At 26.8% G+C, this 21,972-nt stretch overlaps 1 protein-coding gene across 4 annotated transcripts in view; it reads left to right on the top strand.

Moving 5' to 3' along the window:
• LOC107454007 (QRFP-like peptide receptor) overlaps positions 1–21,972 on the top strand; it is a 127,119-nt gene that overhangs the window by 61,425 nt on the left and 43,722 nt on the right. The gene's annotated exons all lie outside the window — the stretch shown is intronic.

The raw sequence follows: 21,972 nt of genomic DNA, 5'->3' as shown, positions 1-21,972 counted from the left end.
CAGAGATTTCAGATGTTAAAAAAGTTTCAGTTAGAAAACATTTGTTTCTAGATTTTTGTTTCATGATTGCAGCGAGAGAAGAGTTTCATGTATCTTCTCCATTCTGTTTAAGACGAAGCATTCCACTTAACAATACACGCTCAACAATACATATACATAAAAAAGAGGAAATATATACTTTGTGTTATGTAGAATAAATCAAAAGTGAAGTGAATAAGGCACATATAAGGGGTCAGAAATGGACGTTCTATAGTTTTGGTTTTATAGATAGAACCTCCTCAAACACCAAATTACTATATAGAAGTAACAAGACAAACAGGCCGGTATAGCCTGGTCGGTAGGGCTCTGGACCCATGTCCGAGAGTTCGTGGGTTCGAACCCGGCCGGCCGAAGACTCCCCGTGTAGTAAGTGACTGATGCACGTTAAATCTGTCGAGTTAATCTGTCGTTAAATCAGTCCTCCATGTTCCCATAACAAATTAGTACCTCTGGGGGTACTGGATTGGAGATCGATCGTTCTCTGATTCAGGTCAAAATTACGATCTGTGGATGAATGAATGGATGTATGAATGGGTCCGTCCTATAAACGGGTGTGACATATGGTGTGGCAGAAGTCGAATTCTTGGCCATGGATGGCGCCACTGGAAAACAAGAACAATCGCACCCCCTCTGCCTAAACAGGCATACGTCAACAACAAGACAAACATCTGAAAAGTGATTTTATCGATAGAGAGCTTGAATCATGGTTAGAAAAATTTTCTTGTCCCGTACTTAAATTTAGGATTGTTAGGAATAGTTAAAATAGCAAAAAACACGAAAAATGTTTAGCGCGTTAAATTTGCCCTTTTTTTAGTTTTGAACGTAAAGAAAATATTAATGGTAATCATGAAAAAAATAATACTGTGTTTTGTTTACTTAATGGCAGTAGTTTAGTAATAGTCGTAGTTTCTTTTATTAACTTTTCGGTATGCAATAACTTCCATCATATATGCAATAAGCCATATAACCGCATATGCAATAAACCATCTAAAATTCTATTCTTGATTATAACGGAACATGTATGTAATATTTTCACGCTATGCAATAGAAGCAGCAATAAAAGTAGTGACAAGCAACCAGAATGTTAAATTTTAAAATAATACCCTTCAGTTGAATGTTATATACCATATTGATTGTTCTTGAATTATGAAGTATTTTATTGGAGATATGGTTTCTTACAAAATTTTAAAATATACTTTATTTCCTATTACTCAGTGTGAGATAATATCTTAAAAAAATTACGCCAATAATAAATTATATGAAATAATGGAAATTTGGATATGAGGTGACATATAAGTTTTATACAATATAATTCCGCATTTCTTAATACTGCATTATTCTTCAATTTTTATAAATCCATTATAAAAATAATTGGATAATTAGCACCATATTTTTTTCATACATTAAATCTACATATATTGTCGTGGGTTTTGATCGTGAAGGTATTAAATCAATCAAATAAATAGAAAATAATGTTTCTATATTCCAAATATTTAAATGGACGACTTATTCTGGTTTGAACAGTCAACTTTTGACACTTTCCAAGAAATAAATATTAAATAAGTGAGTCGTGAAGCATCATTCAATACTGTACGGTGTGTTGCATTCTCACTGGTGAAAAAGATATACTGTACAAAGACATGGATCAATGAAACCATGCATGATATCTTAAAAGTTAAAAGCGAATCTGTAGCGTGAAAAAAAGTTGTAAGGTACTTTAAGTATTATGATTCAAACTACATAAAATGTTTGGAAAAGAAAACTTCAAAAAATCGAAGGAAACTTTATAAAAATTGTACATTTTTAAAGCTTCAGAAGCACTTTAAAAAACGTAAATTTGAAGAAAAAAATAGAGAGAATGTTTCTTAAATCAATTTGACATTTGAAGTGAAGCAGTAGAAAGAATGGGCTTTAACCCTTTCGCGCCTAACGGGACACATAAGTCCTAAGCAAATTTCAAATAAAATCTTTTGGGACAGAAACGCTTCTCTGTCAAATGGAAGACTTTCCCACTAGTCCTACCAATATTTTTGAAGGTACTTTCATTCACAGAATGTAGATGGCACTACCGTACATAATGCTGCCCTACTCATAGTTTATGCTATCAAAATTGTTCTGTTGTAAAAATAAAAATTCGTCGCGAAAGGGTTGAGACTATTGATATTAAGCATTATTGAAGCATGATATTAACAATACGCTTTACATTCTTAACTTAAATATTAACATAAAAGCGTTTTTTTTTTGTTGCATTATTAATTAGTGTTTACCAGCAGTCCCACAAGTTAAAAAAAATCCATTAAAACGAAAAAATAAAAATAGTCGAACCTCCTGAATAGTCGAATATCACTGATGGACAACGATGGACCTATCAATAAGTCCACGATAAACGGTAGTTCAACATACCCAAATAATTTGGAAAATTGCACTGGAATACAATTTTTTTTGCATTTAAAAAATGATTCATATTATATAACTTGTGGGTGAGGATTCCAAATCTGGAATAAACTATGTTCCTAAAGTTACAGATTTAATTAAATGACATTTTAGTCCATCTTTATTCATGTACAAGTTGAAAAACGTTATATATAATGGGGTGGCATAAATTCTGCGATTTATAGAGCAGTTAAGGCTCATCATCAAGATTAAAATTGCATAGAAAGCCATATTATATCTTCGCCCTCGGCTAACGATGTTTCACGTATATAACCAGTTCAGAAGCAAACAAATAACGAAGCGCCCCTAGCGGCGCATGACCACATTGCCGGGTATGGATTCCAAGTCAATTTTAATCTTGATGTTGTGCCTTAACTCTCCTAGAAGTTTGTCAAAACATTTTCGGCCCCAACGTTATACTTAGCGTTTCTAAACCAACAAATTTCGACAAAAAATAAACTAAATATGTAATTTAAAAAGATCTGCAGCTTGTAGATAAAAGCTAATTTTTATTTAAAATCAGCGATACTGGGGTATCGATCTGCCAAATTTTTCATGGAACAGAAAGCAAAAAAATCCCTATTGTTATTTTTTAGCATATAACAATATTATTTTCAAAAATACGATATTGAGATAGTGCATAAATTGTTTATAGATTCAAAACTTGTTAGAATTCAAAAACATAACATTAAATTATTAAAAATAAAACATGAGAAGAGTTTACACAAAAAATAATGACTCGTAATATTTTTACCTAAAGTTTTGTTTTTTAACTTGTAACCTAAGCTACCGGATTGTATTTGTTTCAAATTTAATAGTTATTATAAAAAAAATATTTAAATTAAGTTATCTAAAAAAACTGAATTGGACAAATTAAAGCTTTTGTTTTAAATGCATTCTGAAAAAAATTAATTTAAAATGACAAATCTGCTACGCATTACATCGTTGTAATGTAATAATGTTACATGTTATTGTATGTATAATTTTCTTTATCTAATTGCCTCTCGGCAAAGTTTGGAATATTTAATATAGAAACATGGCTATCTCAAAGAGTTATTAGGTTTAATACTTTGCAGAACCTTCAAGTTTTCATACAAAATTTCTTTGCTATTCTTCATTTTTATGGAAAAAGCTTCAGGTGATCATATTCGAATATGAAATATTTCCCCTTCTATAGCTTTACAAAACTATTTTTAGAATTTTACATACACTTTACGTGATAAATATGTTTACTTGAAAATTGCAAGTAAAATTTCAACTCTCTACTTGTTTGTTTTTGTAAAAACAAAAACCACTCACTTCAAATCTCATAAAATGCATTTTTCATCGGAAAAAGCATGCCAGACAAGGAACTCAAGCTATAAACTTAATCTGAATGTCGCTCCGGGGATATTTGCAGTGAATCTTCCTAAGGATTTCCTAACACAAATCAGTTTATTACATAAACACATTTTTATATAATAAATTTCTTTTTTATTTCTAGAATAAATATTTGCATATTTTCTTATTCAAATGTGGGACTTAGCTTTCTTTTAGAAACTATTACTTTATATTTTCAAAGAATATTTTTATTAGTGAAACTTCGCATGGGCATTGCTTTAAATTCAATTGAAGTTGTTATAGAAAAATAGGTAAAAATATGCAAAAACATAAAAAGAAGTGTTTTCTTTCCTTCTTTTTGGATATGAGACGTGATTAGATTGCTAATAGTTTGATATGAATTAATATCAATTTATTTTAAATTTATAAAAGAAATTCACAAGCAATTTAGTAATTGCAAAAGTTTTACTGATATAGTGTACTGTAAAAACAAATTACGATAAAAAGTACTTACCTTCACAGTGTCCTTAACAGGAAAGTTTTTTTTCTGTTACTCTTTTTGAAAGTATTCATTTTTCCTTAGACTAAATAATTTATGCAATAATTAAAATAAAATGGTGTCCACTTCATTTAAAATCTGTACTTAGACTTGTTGAAAAAGCCAGATACTCTTCTTCCAAATGGTTACGAGTCGTAGCACTGCTTAGTTTGTAACATTTTTAGCCACTTTTGCTCATTTTATGATGCAATATGATTAGAAAATCATAATTATCCATATTGCCTTGCAACAGAATTTGGGTAATTCATTAAGTTCAACTATTATCTATTTTATCGCTGCCACACTTATACATCACAATTTAACCATGGAGAAGACACGTCTAAAGAATGTTTAAAAAAAAGGTATTGGCAAAATGCAAAAATGATTTTCTACGATTCTTAGCATATTGAATTACTAAATGGTGACTAAGGAGAGAACTGTAAAAGTAGCAAAGTTTCGGAAATAGTGTTAACAAGGTTTGAAGTAACTGTGGTTTTGCAATTAAATGTGTTAAAACTTATGAGAAAAAGATTTTTCTTCAATATATCGAAAACTTAATGGAAGCAAATTTTAAACTTATTAATTTCAATTATTTCATAAAATACCAAACGCCAGAGTCTTAAAATATCAAGCTTTTATTTTCTTAATTTAAAAGAAAAACTGTTTCAAGCGAATCATATTAAGTGTGCAGTTTTGGAAGCAAGTCTCCCGCTGGTTTCTGCTTTTATGGTTTTCACTTATTTCCCAGGTAATTACCTTTTCACTCAGGTACTCATTATTAAAGGAATTTATTCTTTAGCTTCCAGAAAACCATCTAATTTTTATTTTGCGATAAAAAAGTAAATAATATTAACTAAAATTATCTATGAACTAAAATATTGAAAAACATCCTACTAGGGAACCATATTTAATCTTTGTTCATTGAAATTTAATAGTAATATTTTCTACTTAAATATTTATTGTTATATTCAAATACGTTTAATATGTTTAGAAGGTAATGTATTTAAAGTTCTTACATTATGTTGTGTTGTTGCAAAATGTATTTAGCATTTGTATTAATGACTAAAACTTAAAATTATATTTTTGGAAATGATTTGAATGTATGGATCATTCGTTCACTTGACAAGATATAGTTTTCACAGATAGTAAAAACAGATATTATAAAATTTTGCTTATTAAATAATAAGCAAAAATGTCTTATAATGTTTACTTATTAAATAATAAGCAAAACTGTTCTTATAATGTCAAAAACTATTTTCTTATGTATCAAGCAGTATTGTTTTTTCTTTAAACTTATTTTAAGATTTTATTATTAGAGAGCTTAGAAAATGTATCCGTACAAAAAAATAAGAAACACAAATTCTAGTTCTTAAAATTTCTTTTGTACACTTTTCTTCTCTATGTTAGCTTACAAGCATAAAAAAATCATTAAATTCTGTTGACTTAAAAAGCTTTTAAAATGAGGAATTCAGGTTGAAAAGAAAATTGTTAAATGTAAGATGTCAGGATACTCAAGAGCCCGTTCAGATTTTTTAAACACCATTTTCTAATTTATATTTTATAAACCAAAAATTATTTTTTAAAATATACAATAATCGGAATTTCTATAGAATAATATACAATAATCAGAGTTTCAATGTATGGTTCAAAGTATAGTAAAATATACACTTTATGCTATAAAATGTTTGATCTTCACATATTTAAATAAATTTATCATCAAAATATATCACCGAATATTTAAGTATGCCATAGTTTTTACATCTGCAAATTTGTAGTTTTAAAAATAAAAGAAATTGATGAAGTAGGATTTTTTTACATGATGAATGAATGGGATAAAAGCTTATGAGGTTTGGGTAGATAATCTTTGCGTTTTGTATAAAACGTTTGCGTAAAAATGCCATGATCTGTCTCTAACTTGATAAAAATAAAATAACCTGTTGATTTAATTCTTAAAGAGATTTTAAACTTTTTTTCGGTTAACTTTCATATTTCAGATGCTATTTCCAACATGCGAGTGTAATTGCCTATGATTTGGATCAATCTAAACCAGTTGTACAAAAAGTGGGGCAAAAGTTTGCTTTTAAAATCAAACTTATCATTCCCCATGTGGATAAATCAGTGTAATAACAAAAGCTAGTAACGATTTGTGGATCAACGAAAATAAATGATGCAAACTTACTTATCAAATTTCTTTTTTTACAATAGATTTTTTTTTCGTTAACCGTTTCAATGAATAAAGCGCTGGATACCTAAAAAGGAGGAGCGAAGAAAAAGTTTTCGAAAATCAGAAAGCACTACCTTCCGAATATTGTAAAAGGACTAGTATAACCCTCGTGAATTTCTTGAAAATTTTTATGCACCATTTTCTTTCCTCGCAGAAGCCTTAAAATTTCAAAATTTTTCAAAAAGCAATAAATTTTTCAAATGTTTATAACTTGTCGTATAAGAAGAAAGTACGTCTGTAACCTTCTGTACTCATTGCTAGAGATTTATTTCAAAAGTTTTCTACGATATTTTTCTTTTCTCTAAGGATATAGAATTTACAATTTTTACAATATTTTTTCTTATTATAGCCATACGTAGCAGATTTATTTTCATAGCAAAAATATCCGCGTCATTAGAAAGTCAACAAAGCATTTTAGGAAGCACTGTAAACATGAGTTTTTAAACCAGCAACGGACTTGTTATAATATAAAGTGCACTCGCAAAGACTCTCTTCCTTTCTTTCAAAAGATCGCTCATTGTGCCATTAACTGTTGCGCAGCTTAGTGTATCAGCTCAGTGTTAGACTTTCTGACGCATGACGAATAAATAGGAATAATGTATTTAACTAGAAATAAAGTGAAGTCTTCCTTTAATGGTTATTCAAAATATTTTATCTGTAATTTGTTGCCAAACGAGATGTGTTACGATGTCACAGTTGGATTCGGCTGAACAACACCGAAACATTAACGGAGAAAACAACGGGCAGTAAAAAGCAATAGGAAGTGAAGTTAGGGTCGAATTTGCTGTCAGGAAATTCAGTGTTCCAGTTTTACATTGAAAAAAGAATCATTGCTTTGATAAAACGAGAACATGAAGAGATGGAGACAATTTTAAAACCGTACAATCATCGAAAAGAAATACCCTCGTTTATGACCAAAGTTGACGTTTTCACAAAAAAAAAAAAAAAAAAAGGAGCAATTTTTCGACATCGATGCCTGCAAGGGCGTTTACCACGAACATTGCAACTGTTAAATGTAAGGAATGTTTATCTAATTTTTCCATGGACAGTTAATTAAGTCTGTGGATAGTCAATTAAAAAGATTGATAGATAAAAAATGAATTTTGCTTTAGTCGAAGTATAAGCTTCCAAATAAAAAAAAAACGAGCTAAATCAAAGCATTTTAGTTACAAAAGAAAGCAAAGAGGCGCATTCTTAAAAAAATCGAATTTGATGTCAAGAAAATACCAGAATTCTCAGATTCTCCACCGCCTTCAACCTCAGTCATATCTCATGCCAAAATTAAACTTGATACATTTGTTAGAACTGCCAGATATGGAATTCCGGATATACCTGGTGCTTTCTTCGCGCTAACATTACCATATTCTTTACGAAGAGAAAAAACGAAGAAGAAAATATAATGAAAAATAAAGAGAACAAATTATGGAATAATGAAAAGAGAAGAAGAAAATAATTAAAATAAATTTTTAAAAAATAATTAAAAAATTTTAATAAAAATCCGGCAAAAAAAGATATAATCTCACATGATTATATCCGAAAAGGGTGCTTTCTAATATTGTCCTATTAACGAAATTATTGTCCTATTAACCTATTATTGTCCTATTAACGAAAGCACTCCTATTACGATTACATCGATAGGAGCAATCCTATTATTTTTACGATTTCAATTGAATGCTTGTTTCTGAAAATTGACAAACTTTGAAGCTAATTTTTCTCAAAATCTATTTTTATGGGCGTAAACCATTTTATTCATTGATATTTAACTGATATTTAATAAAAAATCAACTTAAAATCAGTATTAGAAATCCATAATCTGTAAGTAGAAATAAAAATGTATCTAAATATTTTTTTTCTAAACTAGTAAAAAAAATTGTTAATTGCAAAATAAAATAATAATAAGCATTTTTTAGTATTTTATTTTTAAACATACTTTATATGCCAAGAACACTTATAATACAACTTTATATTTTTTATCATCGTCTAAAATAAAATAATAATAAGCATATTTTAATATTTTATTTTTAAACATACTTTATGCGCCAAGAATACTTATAATATAACTTTATATTTTATATCATCATCAAATTTAACTTTCTTAGACGTATTAAATAACATATTTCTTTATGTATTCAGGGAATTTTTTTTCCTTCAGCTAAACTTTTATTTTTTTAAAGATCTCTTTGATTAGTTTTTAATAGGAAAAAAGAAACAAATATACGCTTTGAATATACAAACATAGAGAGTTTAAAAAGAATTTGTTTTACATTCAAAGATATAAATTTTAGTATGAATATCATTAAATTTCTCAAGAAATATTAAGCATTAGCTTCAAGGTTTAAATGATTTTAATTTAAATTTGAAGAAAGTAGAAAGTTAATTGCAAGTTCTTTATTTGTACATTATTACTTCAGTTCAGCTTTTAAAATATTAAAAATAAGTTTATATAATTCCAGTCATATTTATTTCACATTATAATGCCTTTAGTTTAAAAAAAATATTTTTTTAAAAATTCAGAAGATATTTGGAAACTATTGTGTGAAATAGAAAAAAGTGTAAATTACTATATAATTATGCAGTTCTATATTTTGCACAATACACAAATTATATTTTTAAAAAACCAATTTTTATGTAATGTGCATTTTTACCCAATTAATGCTGTTTAAATATGCTTACATTTTTAAAATTCGCTATACATATTAGTAAGTATGTGATGCTTCTTTCAATTATTTGTAAAACCAAATTTAATAAAAATAATTTATTTTTATTTGGATTTTGGAGAAATTAATTTTTTAATTGTCTTGAAAGTTTAATTTCGTAGAAAAGTTCAAATTAGCAAGTTTGACATAAATATTCACTACCTACAAATTAAGAATGAAATTTTTCCTTACATTAAATTTTTACTTTTGCATATTAAATTAGGCGTGAGGGCCTATTAACTTTGAAGACGTAAAGTATTTTACTCATTTTTATGTGATGAGAGTTTTAAACTAAATTGTCGAATTAATATTATTTTCTGTTAAAAATACTTTGAAGACTTCATTTAATGTCAAAACTGCACAAAATTGAAGCAAATTCTAACATGAAAAAATAAAATAACAAATTTTTCAAATAAATAAATCAAATAAATATTCCTTTTAAACTTTTCTTTATCCATTTGACAATAATTAATTTAGAGCGAATTTAAAAACATCAATTTTGAAAACTAGTTAATTGATTTAAACTTTGAACGTTCCGAAACGTTGACATTCAAAAGAAAGTCGCTCCATTATGCATCTGTTTGCGTCATGTCAACGAGTATTTACATAGAAAAATGTTTCTTGCATCCACTCCTTTTAGAAATTTCGGTAAATTTAACAAGGTTTTTTTTTGCTTATCCATGCATAATGTTCGAATTAAATTTGTTGTTTCTCAAATAATGATAAATTACTTTTATTGTACCGCTATTTAATACTTAAATATACGAATTTATATTCTTTAATGGAACTCATATTTACTCGTAAGGGAGAATTTTGACATTTTAAACTCGTTTTTACGATTGGTTTAAATTTCATGGGAAGTTTTAAATAATTTATTTAATTTATATTACTTTCTAAGTAATTAAAATCCGTGCTAATAAAGTTGTAAGCATATATGTAATAAAATAAGGAGAAAAAGTTACGATATGAATTTGATAAAAGTATTACGAAGTATATCAGAATATATAATTAGAATATATAATGATACTAAGTATAATTAGAATATTTAAAATTTTAACGACGGTTTTTAAATTTACATAATTACTTTTGATTACTTTTTTTCACCAAAAACATATTCCATTTAAAATAAGCAAATTTCAGCAAATAATTTCTTTCTTTCTAACATTTTATAAATTATTTATGAAAAGATATAACATAAAAGGTAGTTAAAAAATTTTCTTTGTTAGTAATATAAATTAAATATTATATCTAATTTCTGTAAACACATAAAAACCTTTGAAAATAACTGGTTTCATTATTAGAATATAAATTAATTAGTTGTTTTAAAAACAATTTTCTGAAATGTTGAGATACCGAGGAACATTTAAAGGAAAGTTTTTTTTAAGAATTATTATTTTATAAGAAGTGATCGAATATTAACAATATTTTTATACACTGCTCTTGTTTATGTTGGTGTTCTATTCACATATGCTGAAGTTTCAGGCAAGTTTTTTTTACTAATAAAACCACTTTTTTCACGTTTTTAACAAGATTTTTCATTCCGTTTGCGTAAATAAAGATTTCTAATTTTAAGGATTCCTACGTTACATATCATCTGCCAAAACAAAGATACAAATGTACCTGAACGTTTCAAACCATTTACTTATTTTGAAAAAAGAAATAATTGTTACAGTTTATTAAAATTATTTTGTAAACATGCATTAAATAATTTTTTTTTATCCAGATGCATACAAAAAGTATGCAATTGCTAACACATTATACGAAATTCCGTTAATTAAAAAGCATCTAATTTCTTCACTATGAAAATATAAATATAAATACTATATAGCATATAGGTAAAAACACACATTTGGTAAAAACTCTAAAAATGAATATTTTAATTGTTTATTTGTTTAAAAAAATTATTGATATAATTTAAAAAACTTATTATGTATACAATTATTAAATAGATTGTTATTTGCAGATATATTTAAAAAAAATACACACTTGTTAAGAAGCTACATAACGCTTCAAATGGATTAAAAGTAGCTAATTTCCTCACAATAAAAATATAAAAAAATGTTCTTTGAAAATATGTTACTTCCAAAACATTTAACATAGGTAAATATAATAACGATATAAATATTGACATATATAGTTTTTTTAAAAAATTATTAAGCTAAGTAAAAAAATAAGAAGACAAATAGTCCCTCGGGCAAAATTATATTTCTCATGAATCGTTACTCTTTTTCGAAAGAAAAAGATCCGCTTTTATTAAAATGTAAACATTCTCAAGTTTTATTATTTCGTTATTTATAAATTGTTTTATTAGCACCATTTTTAGATTGAAATACTTTGCTAAAAAATGGCTGCAATCAAAATATATTTCAAATATTTTTTTTTTAAATTTCATATGTATTTAATAAATTATTTGGATATGATTTTTTAAATCGATGATTATAATTACGATCATATAGTGAGTGGGTTCAAAAAACGTGGCAAACATTGAGATTTGGGATATGTTTTTTCAAATTCATAGTTTCGATTGATTTTGTTTTCTGATGAATCGTTCAACACTTATAAGCTACGACTGTGTTTTTGAATTGTAAGTTCTAAGCAATATTGCGCAGAGTAACAAACATGATATGATTACAGAAACGCAAAAGCAAATATCGTTTATTTTATAACACGCAGTGTCATTTTAAATGTTGAACAGCTTTAATTTTTTTGCACAATAATCCAAAATTTTATGCGTAAAAAATATTTTTGTATAGACTAAAATGACGTTATAAGACCATGGTTTCAAAAATTGTACGGTTTATTTTACCATTTACAGCTAGCATGGTTTCAAAAACATAGAAAAGAAATTTAACTGGACATTGAGGATAGGCTTTTCATTAGGTAACATGAATTTGAGCTTGGTTGTAGTTGTGTTCCGTTTTATCAAATGAACCATGGGATGCAGTTTAATTTGTTTATGTGGTTGTTTCACCTAAAAAATGGAAAATACTGGACTTTTTATGTTAGAGCAGCATTATGTTGCTCTCATCCATGCGTAAATGAGAGTATCACATTCTAATAGTCCATGGTCACAAATTGGGGAGTACAGGACATAGGAAAATCGTGTGAAAGGAAAACAGGTGATAGAATGGAGTTAATTTAATTGTGTCATCGCTGAAACGCGAATCCCTGCCCTGGCGATCATGGGATTAACAGATTAGCTCTTTGACTGTAATACGTATGTAGCTGCAAGAAACTAAGTGACTTCATAAGATGGGCCAGGTTGGTGCGATAAAATTCTGGTTGTGTAACCGCATTAGATGAGTGCACTTAATAAGTGGTTTTTGTCACAGTTAACAGCTTGAAAACTATCTTATTTATTGTTATTTGTCAATTTTGTTTGCATGTGGTAAAATAAAAATTTTAAAAAATGCTATTTAACCATTTTTTCCGAGAAATTATAACAGTGTCTTTGAGAAAGTGCTGAAACTAATCTCTACTTTATGAACCGTTAAACCGTCGCTTTCCTAAATGAATTACTGATTTTGGAACTCAGTAACTACCACCTGCATTCTACCAGATTTGGCCGAGATATAATTCACTCCAATGATGAATGTGAAAGAGAAAAAAGGTGCAAGGAGATTTTAGGGATCTGATATGAAGTGAGACTATATGTTACATTATATGTTACAGCGAAAATTACAATGCTCTCAACGAAAGTGGCAATAACGCAAACGTGTATCACTTGAAAATATAGAATATTATTAAATATAAATAGATTTTTTTGTATTTTTATTAAAGAAATGGTAAACCTTAATTTTGGTAATTATTCCATCAAAAAAGGAGTCTTGTTTATCAATCAGAAAAAAATATTTTTAATATTAAAATTTGTGTTTTTTATAAATCCTTATAAAAAGTTTAGTATGAAATCAAACATATTAAGAACGTAGCTAAAGTCTTTATTTAAAACATATTTTAAGCTATTTTGTTTTTGTTGTGATATATTCCCGATACTGAACTAATAGTTCAGTACAAAACACTTAACATAAAAACTTGGAAACATCCTATTCTTTAATGATTTTTATGGTCATACCGCGGTCCGACATTAATTGACAAATAAAAAAGGCAATTGTAAGTAATATGAAAATCTATATACTCTTAGAAAAATCACTTCAACGTTAAGCCATAATATGATGCAAACAAATTAATGTTAACAGGTTATAACTATTCATAAGATTAAGTAACCAATCATATTTTTTTGATCAAACTAATATCGAAAATTACTAACTTGCATTAGTTTGTATTTTCTTTATTCTAATAAAATACCCCGGTTCTTAGAACTGTATTGTTATCATAAGCATATCTGGTGAAAAAAGCACATTTTGCAAATTATTCAAAAACTAAGATGCTCTATTGCTGGATTTGGTAAAATGGTTTTTTAAAACTTTTATCTGGTCGATGCGTAGTCTGAACTAAATTTACTGATAATTCGATTTCGCTGCATGCACCAGAAAATTCCATTTGAGAACTAACCGAAATTCACTCCCATCGGTTATCGGGATCGAACATAAAATATTTAATAGTTTGCTAACAATAGGCAAAATAACTATTTAGGGTATTTTCCATGTATATGAATGTTTAATCTTTGGAGTGGATAAACCTTTAAAATTGTTTTATGGTTCGTTTAAAAGGAAATTAATTAAAATGTTTCAAAAATTTGATAAAACTATGCAAAAAATAATACCGCATTTTAATTCGTAAAATGTCCCATTTGATACCGTAAGTTAAATTTTTACATGAGAAGGTTCAACCACCGTCATAATTTAGATTGATACAAAAATCACAGTTTTTTGTTTCAATCCAAATTATGTAACAGCCATAGAGCAAAGCATACTTTTAAACAAAATTCCTTTTTTTTAATTATAGCTACATTTTTAAAATTTCTATTTGAAATTTATGGTAAAATAACCGGCAACAGTTTACCCATTCGATTAACCATTAAGTACAGTAAGGAGTATGATTGTTTAACCTTTAAAAATCTGGTTGTTTAGCCCAGCAATATCACTGGTCGCATTAGTAAAAAAAAGTTACTACCCTCTCTTTAGTTATTTTTGATTCGTCATGTCAGATATACTCAATATTCATGTACCTTTTAGCATAATCAGAATATTTCACCAAATCGATGTTTCTAAAATTATCTGAAACCACGTGCCTGTAAACCACGTTTCTGTAAAATTCAATAATTCAAAATTAACAATAATTGAAATAAAAGAACGAGGTTTTTCCGAAATAAAGAATCAATGGTGAAAGAGGAGTTCGTTTAAGATAAACGTAAAAAAAATTAGCCATACCCTAATGTACGCTAATGATTTTTGATTAATTTTGGTAATAATTGAAATAAAAGGAATAAGTTGTGTACTGAAGCCAAATTTAATGGGTAATTGTGTCTTATCCGTTTAGGGAAACCATAAAAATACTCTATACTATTATTGATGTGAATAATGCTTAATTAAGGTAGTAAGTACTTAGACTCAGGGTATCGCTGTATTTTACCATAAAATCCATTTTTATCGAAACATTTCAGGGACTAAAAAATCATATAAGCCTTAATTTTTGCAGTTATAAATACCGTAAAATCACCGAATCAATCTAATTAAATACGGTAAAATTGGGGTATAATATTTTTGGGTAAAAATGGATTTTATGGTAAAATGAATTTTACAGTAAAATGGATTTTCAAAATGAGGCACCCAAAGTACCGATAGTTATACAGTATTTTAATTCAAATTTGTTTACAGTGTGAAAGGAACAATTTTAGCCGCCGATCCAAAAAAAAAAAAAAAATAGTGCATGGAGTCCCTCCGAGCGGAAGAAGTTAAACTTCGCAACCTGCGACGTTAATTGTAGAAGAATCAGCAGTCGTAGAAGGATCACTAGTTCTATTNGTAATACGATGGAATAAGCTCGCTTCCGTGCTCTGTAATCACGGTAATATTGTGCATTTTTCCCTCGTGGACCCTGGAAAATGTCTCGCCCTGGAAAATGTATTTGTATTAATAATGTATGTGAATGAGTCATAATGTAATTTCAGAAGAGAAACAATCAGTTGATATTCACAAGAGACGTACTTTGACATAACCTTAAATCCGTCGCATTGTTCGTGGGATTGTTTTCACTCATTTTTTACAATGGTTATCCACTAAATTTGAAAATAAAAAATAATACCCTATTAAATTATATGTGTATCAAAGCAAACTAAAAAAATATTTATAGAAAAACAAAATTTTTATTACTTTTATTATTTTTATGTTAGTGAGAACCAAAACAATATGGAAATGAATGAGGGAAAACTGTATCCTACCAAGTGATTTCCCGGCCAATAAAAATGTAGCGTTAAACGTTTAACGCTTCCTTGTTGGAAGTCGCATAAGAAGTATAACTTCAAAAATGTCAGTATTAATTGAAATAAAAAAAAACTGAGCTATGAACTAGAAAGTAAAACAAATGAGGGATAGGTAATAATTCATTTAAGAGAAGAGTAAAAAAACGCCATACTGTACAACAAAGAAATATGTAATGCACTTAAAAAAAGTTCATGGAGAAAGGTTAATGTCCTTAGAAGAAACATAAAAATTTTGTCATATAATTATTGAGGACAATAATACCTAATTAATATTGGCAGCGGAACTACTGGTTTTCTGGTAATTAGTACAGTTTTACTAAATACCAAACATACTAATATAGGTATAAATTATTATCTTATTACATACCTACAATACCTACTACTATACCTACTAACTGTACCAATACTGCGCAGTTTTTGGATAAATACAGAGGAAATAGACTTTTACCTTCTTTTTATGTGAAAACCTTTTTATTGCAGCAAATTTGAATTATCATGAGTTGGTTCCGAGCATCATGCCAAATGATACTGAATACAATAAAATGTTATTTTGACTAAATTAACTACTTATTTTTTTTCTATTTTTGCATAATCTAATAACGTAAAGCCAATAAAAAGGACAACAAATAATAATAAATTTTACAAAATAATGGATTTATTTTAGCTTTATTAATTGTGTCGGAATAGAGCTTCCAGTTTTGTGCATGATTTCGCAGTGCTGATAATTAGTATTGCATACATTTTTCACCCCGTATAAATAACTGGCATTCAGCTAATATTAAAATAAAATGTTTTAAAATGTATCTATTTTTTATTGTCTTAATTATGTTATATTGTGCTTTTACGGAATTTTAATTTAAAAAAGTTCCATTAAAAAAGTTCCATTGGAAATGAATATTATATGAACCAATTCCATTACTTTTTATTCAAAACACTGATCATGAATTAGTCCATGAATTATTTATATAATGCTTTCATAAGCTTAATTTTTGTTTCAAAGGCAATTAATTATAAGTTATCAAAAATCCAGAATATTTTTATATATTTAAAATCAATGCACTCAATTATTAAGTATGTTATAATGAAATAACTAAAACATCTATCTAACGAAACTTTTTATTATGTTTTGAGCTTATTTAGTAATAATATGAGCAAAATTTATTAGGGACACCAGAATAATAATTTAAGCAAAACTACATGTTCATTCATACAAGAGGTAGAATTTGATAGTTTATGAACAAAAACACATTGATCGCACTGGCTTTGGTACATAAAATTAATTAATATTCTGGGAATATTGTTTCATCTTCGTAAGATACATATTATTTTTTTTTTACTGAAGGCAAATATTTAACATTTTCTGGCAAGCGGAAATTAAGAACTCAAGAATGAGATAAGTTTCAATTACGTTGCTCAATATTTTATAAAAAAAAAAGAAAAATGTTATCAAATTAAACGCTAGTTTAGAAAATGTAATAATGCAACATCAATATTAAGGTATAATATTGTATTCCTCCTAGTCACTGTATAATTATCATTAGAGTTTAAAATAAAATATACATTAATTTAAGGATCGCATTCTTATTATTAATAGAAATTATTCATCTCTATTATTTTTTTGGAACATTTTGTTTTATTGAATTCCGAAACAAAATTAATCAAATAATTAATATATTAAGTTCTAAAAGGTGGATTAAGTGTTTAAAAAATAACTAAGAAATTTATTTATAACATTTTTTAGGCTTTACTAATTTCTTTTTAATAGTTTTGCATATGTTATTTTGTGCAGATGGAACAAAAGCAGTTCAAAATAGAAGAAAAACAGAGAAAAAATTTATTTTCCAAAACCAAAGTTTCAGGAAAAACATTTTCCTTAAACAAAGCGAAAATAATAATAATATTTCACGAAACTTTCTGACACTAAGTATACTTTATCTTTGTCTCATGATACGAAAATCGACGATGTATTATTAAGTTTTTCTAAACTAATGACTGTATTTTGATAAATGCAAAATTTAATAAGCATTTGCATTTCTCTCTCCTTCTCTCTCTCTCTCTCTATCTCATTTTGACTTTTCTTGCATGCTTAAAGTCAACGTGTAATTTAAAGATGAGATGATAAGTTATATTTTAACTGTTGTTCAGAGTGCAAAATTAATTAAACCCGGAATAATCGTTAATCTAATGATCGGATTTCTACGTATCAGGACTCAATATTAATGGTTCGAAGGCTGGATCTTAAACATGCTAACTAATTAGTACACATTTTAATTTACGAAATCAAGCATAATTTTTTTTTCTGAAAAACAGACCCTCAAAATTTTAAGAGGAAGCAGTGCAATCTGGAAAATATGATCCCAATATATAAATCAGGATTGACATTTAAATAAATGCTGTTTTTTTCATGCTAATTATTAATGCTCATTATAAAGCATTTAATTAATGATTAATTTAATTAAATCCTTTTTTTTTCGGATGCACAAATTTTATAGTTGTGTACAGACATTTTTTTTGATTAAAAAGTTCTCAAGATATGTTGAAATATACAAAATTCAATTTAAAATAAAGTTTAAGGGGTCTCAACTTTTGACCGTTCTCCTCACCAAGCTAGAACGCAAAATTCCGATCATTAAAATTTTGCAAATTATAATTGATTGATTGTATGTCAGAAAATATCTTATTAAGTAAACGTAACTTATAATAAAAATATAAGGAGTAATAATAATTTATCCTAAATATATATTTTTAATGGTAATTTTAAACATTTGCAATTTTTTTCACTTATACTAAAATTTTGAACAAAAGTGTAAATATTTTAAATGTTTTTATATAATTTTTTCTAAATTATAATTAAAAAAAGATGTATTTTTAGAAGGCAAAGAAAACAATGTAATGCAAGCATACAGTGTGTATTTATGAATTTAATAAAAAGGAAAGTTAATATGTTAAAAATTTAATTAAGGCTATAAAAAATATTTCTTTTCTTTATAAAAACTTCATTAATCTTCAAAAGTGATTCTTTCTTTTTTTAAACTTTTTTCCGTTAAATAAAACCCGTTATTTTGATAGTTATTATCCAAATAAAAATGAAAAAAAAGTAGAAAAATGAGGAGAAAAAAGTTTTGCAAAAGTAATTTTAAAAATGTTTAGTTTCTAATGATATTCCCAATATTTTTTCTTTCGTCATTGCTGCCATTGATGTTAAATTAATAAATATGGTTATTATTAATAATAATCAGTGAAATTTAACCTTCCACCTTCTACTCTAATTCTAACAATTAAGTTCTTCAATAATCATTTTTTCGTTTTAGTTTTCTTCTTAAATTTTGTTTTAAAAACAGCTAAAACTCTTTTCGTGGTATTGTATATACAAGATTTTTGCTCAAACTTTTGAAAAAGATTTTCGATTTTTTTTTAATAAAAATAATTGAAATATTAAAAAAGTAGGTGTGAGAAAGTAAACTCCCTGTATAAATTCTCTAAATTCTCTCATTTAAATTTTAAAAGTATGAGCTTTTGTTTAAAATAATCATTTTTTTCTGTTTTTAATGTTTAAATAATAATAAAAATAACTAAACTTTTCAATGTTTCCCTACGAATTAAAATAAATTAAAACCGTCTTAAAATGTGGTTTTTAAAATAGCATAAACACGATTGCAATGTTTTCCTTTTTTTTAAAAAAAAAGTGAGAAGATTGGATTCATCCTTTTTCAAAAAACATTCATTTTTTATGGCAAAACTTTTTTTTTTGGTGTACATAAATAATTTGAGCACTACTCGAAATCCATGCTCTCCTAACTTTATGTTAGTATACTGTGATCGAAGCAATTATGTTTGACATATGCGCAAAAAAATCTCTGAAAACAAAAGCTTTAAAAACTTCAGAATCTATTTTGACTAAAAAACAAGAACAAATTCTGTTTAACAATTGAAACTTGTAAGAGCTTTTAAAGTAATCGTTTGACGCCGACTCGAATGAATTTCCCTTATTTCCTCTTTTTTTAAGAAGTGTGGCAAGAGTTGAGTTTTTATACTAGGTTGTTTGCTGAATTTACCTAAGAAAACGCTTTTACAAACTTTTCTTAACCCTTAGCTTTTGCATGTCAAATAAATCCTCTCATACGTGTAAAAATAAAGCACTTCACGCAACCGCTTTCTAATCTTAGATGTTCTTTTGGTCGCATTTACATATATTCCCATTAAGTTGTTTATTTATTTGCTGCACACGTGGGAGAATTTTTTTAGAGCTTCCGCGCGTGGATTTAAAATTTTTTTTAAAATTATATTCAATGTTTTTCGATTTTTTTTTATCCAATTCATTAGGGTTTCAAATAGTAATAGGTAACGAAAAAATTTATTCGAGTAAATCATTCAATGTGCTCCGTTAGTTGATTTACCTTTTAATTATTTTACACTTTTTCTTTACTTACCATGCACACCTGAGAAACCTTTCACGCACATTAAAAATATATGTATTTTTATCTATTCATTCATTTTTAGTTTATCTTTTAATTTATTTGGCTTCCAAAATTTTAAAAAAATATTGCAATGATAACAGTTAATGGAAAATTCGACACCTAACTAATTATTTAATGTGTTTTGGTAACTCGATGCATTTTTATTGTTTTTAAAACATTTTTCTCTAATATTATCAAATCATTCAATGGTTTTAATAAGTTCTTCTGTTATTTTATTGCAATGTAAGTTCTTCTATTTCTAAATTAATTCTTGTGTTTCGTTAGTTTATTTTTTAAGAAAAATACTTTTTTTTATTGTTTAAAACATTCAATGAATTTTATAAGTTCTTCGATTATTTTACTTTTATGTAAATGCTTTTTTTTATTCTTAAATCATTCAATGTGTTTTGTCTGCTGATTTCGTATTTTACTGCCATTAAAACATTTTGTTTTCTATTTCTCAAAAATCATTCAATGTATTTTCTTAGTTCATCACTTATTTTAGTGTATGGAATAACTTTTTCTGTTCTTGACAAAGCAACCTATGGGTTCAGTTATTTCATTTTTTATTCTTTTAGAAATTCAAGATCAGCCTTACGTTACACTTTCTACAAAGTATTGATTTTGATATTAGTATAAGCAATTTTAATAAACGATAGATTATAATATCGTTTAACCGGGTAAATCTCACTGAAGCAACTCAAATTCAATTTATTTTTGTCAAGAGAAAGCATTATAAGTAAATAACTTTCAGAAAATGTAAAATAAAAATGCTTAAGAAACCAAGTTATTTTTCAGATTAGTCTATGCATTTTTTAAAAAGCTAGATAAAAAAATAAAAATAACTCGTTATCTAATGCTTGGAATGTAACTTTTGTAAGCTAATTGAAAGATTGAACAAGTCAATAACTCCTGATCTAAAGATTAAATTTAGACTAAAGAAGATGTAATTTAAATGCTCGGAAGTATTGACCTTTACTATGCTAATCAACTAAAGCAGACAATATTTGACGCTGGAAAAATTAAAAACAAAAAAATGTACTTTCTCTGATAAACGAACCTTTTTTTCAGTTCTCAAAATATGAGAGGTGATAGCCGTAACCTGGGAAATAGTAACCAGTATTTCAGTGAGGAAAGCAGCACTACTTTTTGATTTTTTTTTCTTTTCATATCTCAGAAAATATTTTATGAATTAAAAATTTTTACACTCAAATACATAATTTATTTATTTAACACTAATTTTATGCAAAGATCATGCATATAGTTATTAATGCTTTTATTTTAATGATTGTCAAAAAACACTTTTTGTATATTTTGTATATTTTTGTATATAATTGTTTGTTTTTTTTCTACTAAATAATTATAATAGTTTCTGAGGATAAAAATTAAATTAGTCATATTTAAAAGAATTTTTTCTATCAATTACTTACATGATTCAGTTAAAATTTTGTTTCCATTTTAAATTACTCAGTTTAAAACGATATAACGACGCTTACATACCTCACAATTAAAACCGCATTCGACCTTTATTAGAGTAAATAATAAATAATCGTAATTTTATTTACATGGCAGCATTTTTCATAACACTAAATCAGTATTTCTTAATTTTATGTTCCAAAAATTATTTTATGAAAATTATACTTTATACATAAAAATGATTGTTCAAATAATTCTTATCACTGAAATTTCCATTCTCATTAGTAAAATTTATAAAAAAATTATTTTTTAAATTTTTCTGTTCATCTTTCTTATACATATAACTATTCAAACTAGAAATAAGTTATTGATTATATTTCAATCCTTTTTTAAACTACCCAAAGAACAGACCTTTATTACAAATTTTTGCTGGTACAATATTAACATACAATATTTAACATCACTTA

This window comes from Parasteatoda tepidariorum, chromosome 3, assembly GCF_043381705.1.
Source record: "Parasteatoda tepidariorum isolate YZ-2023 chromosome 3, CAS_Ptep_4.0, whole genome shotgun sequence".
NCBI classification, from domain to species: domain Eukaryota; kingdom Metazoa; phylum Arthropoda; class Arachnida; order Araneae; family Theridiidae; genus Parasteatoda; species Parasteatoda tepidariorum.
This window is presented reverse-complemented; position numbering and strand designations above follow the sequence as displayed.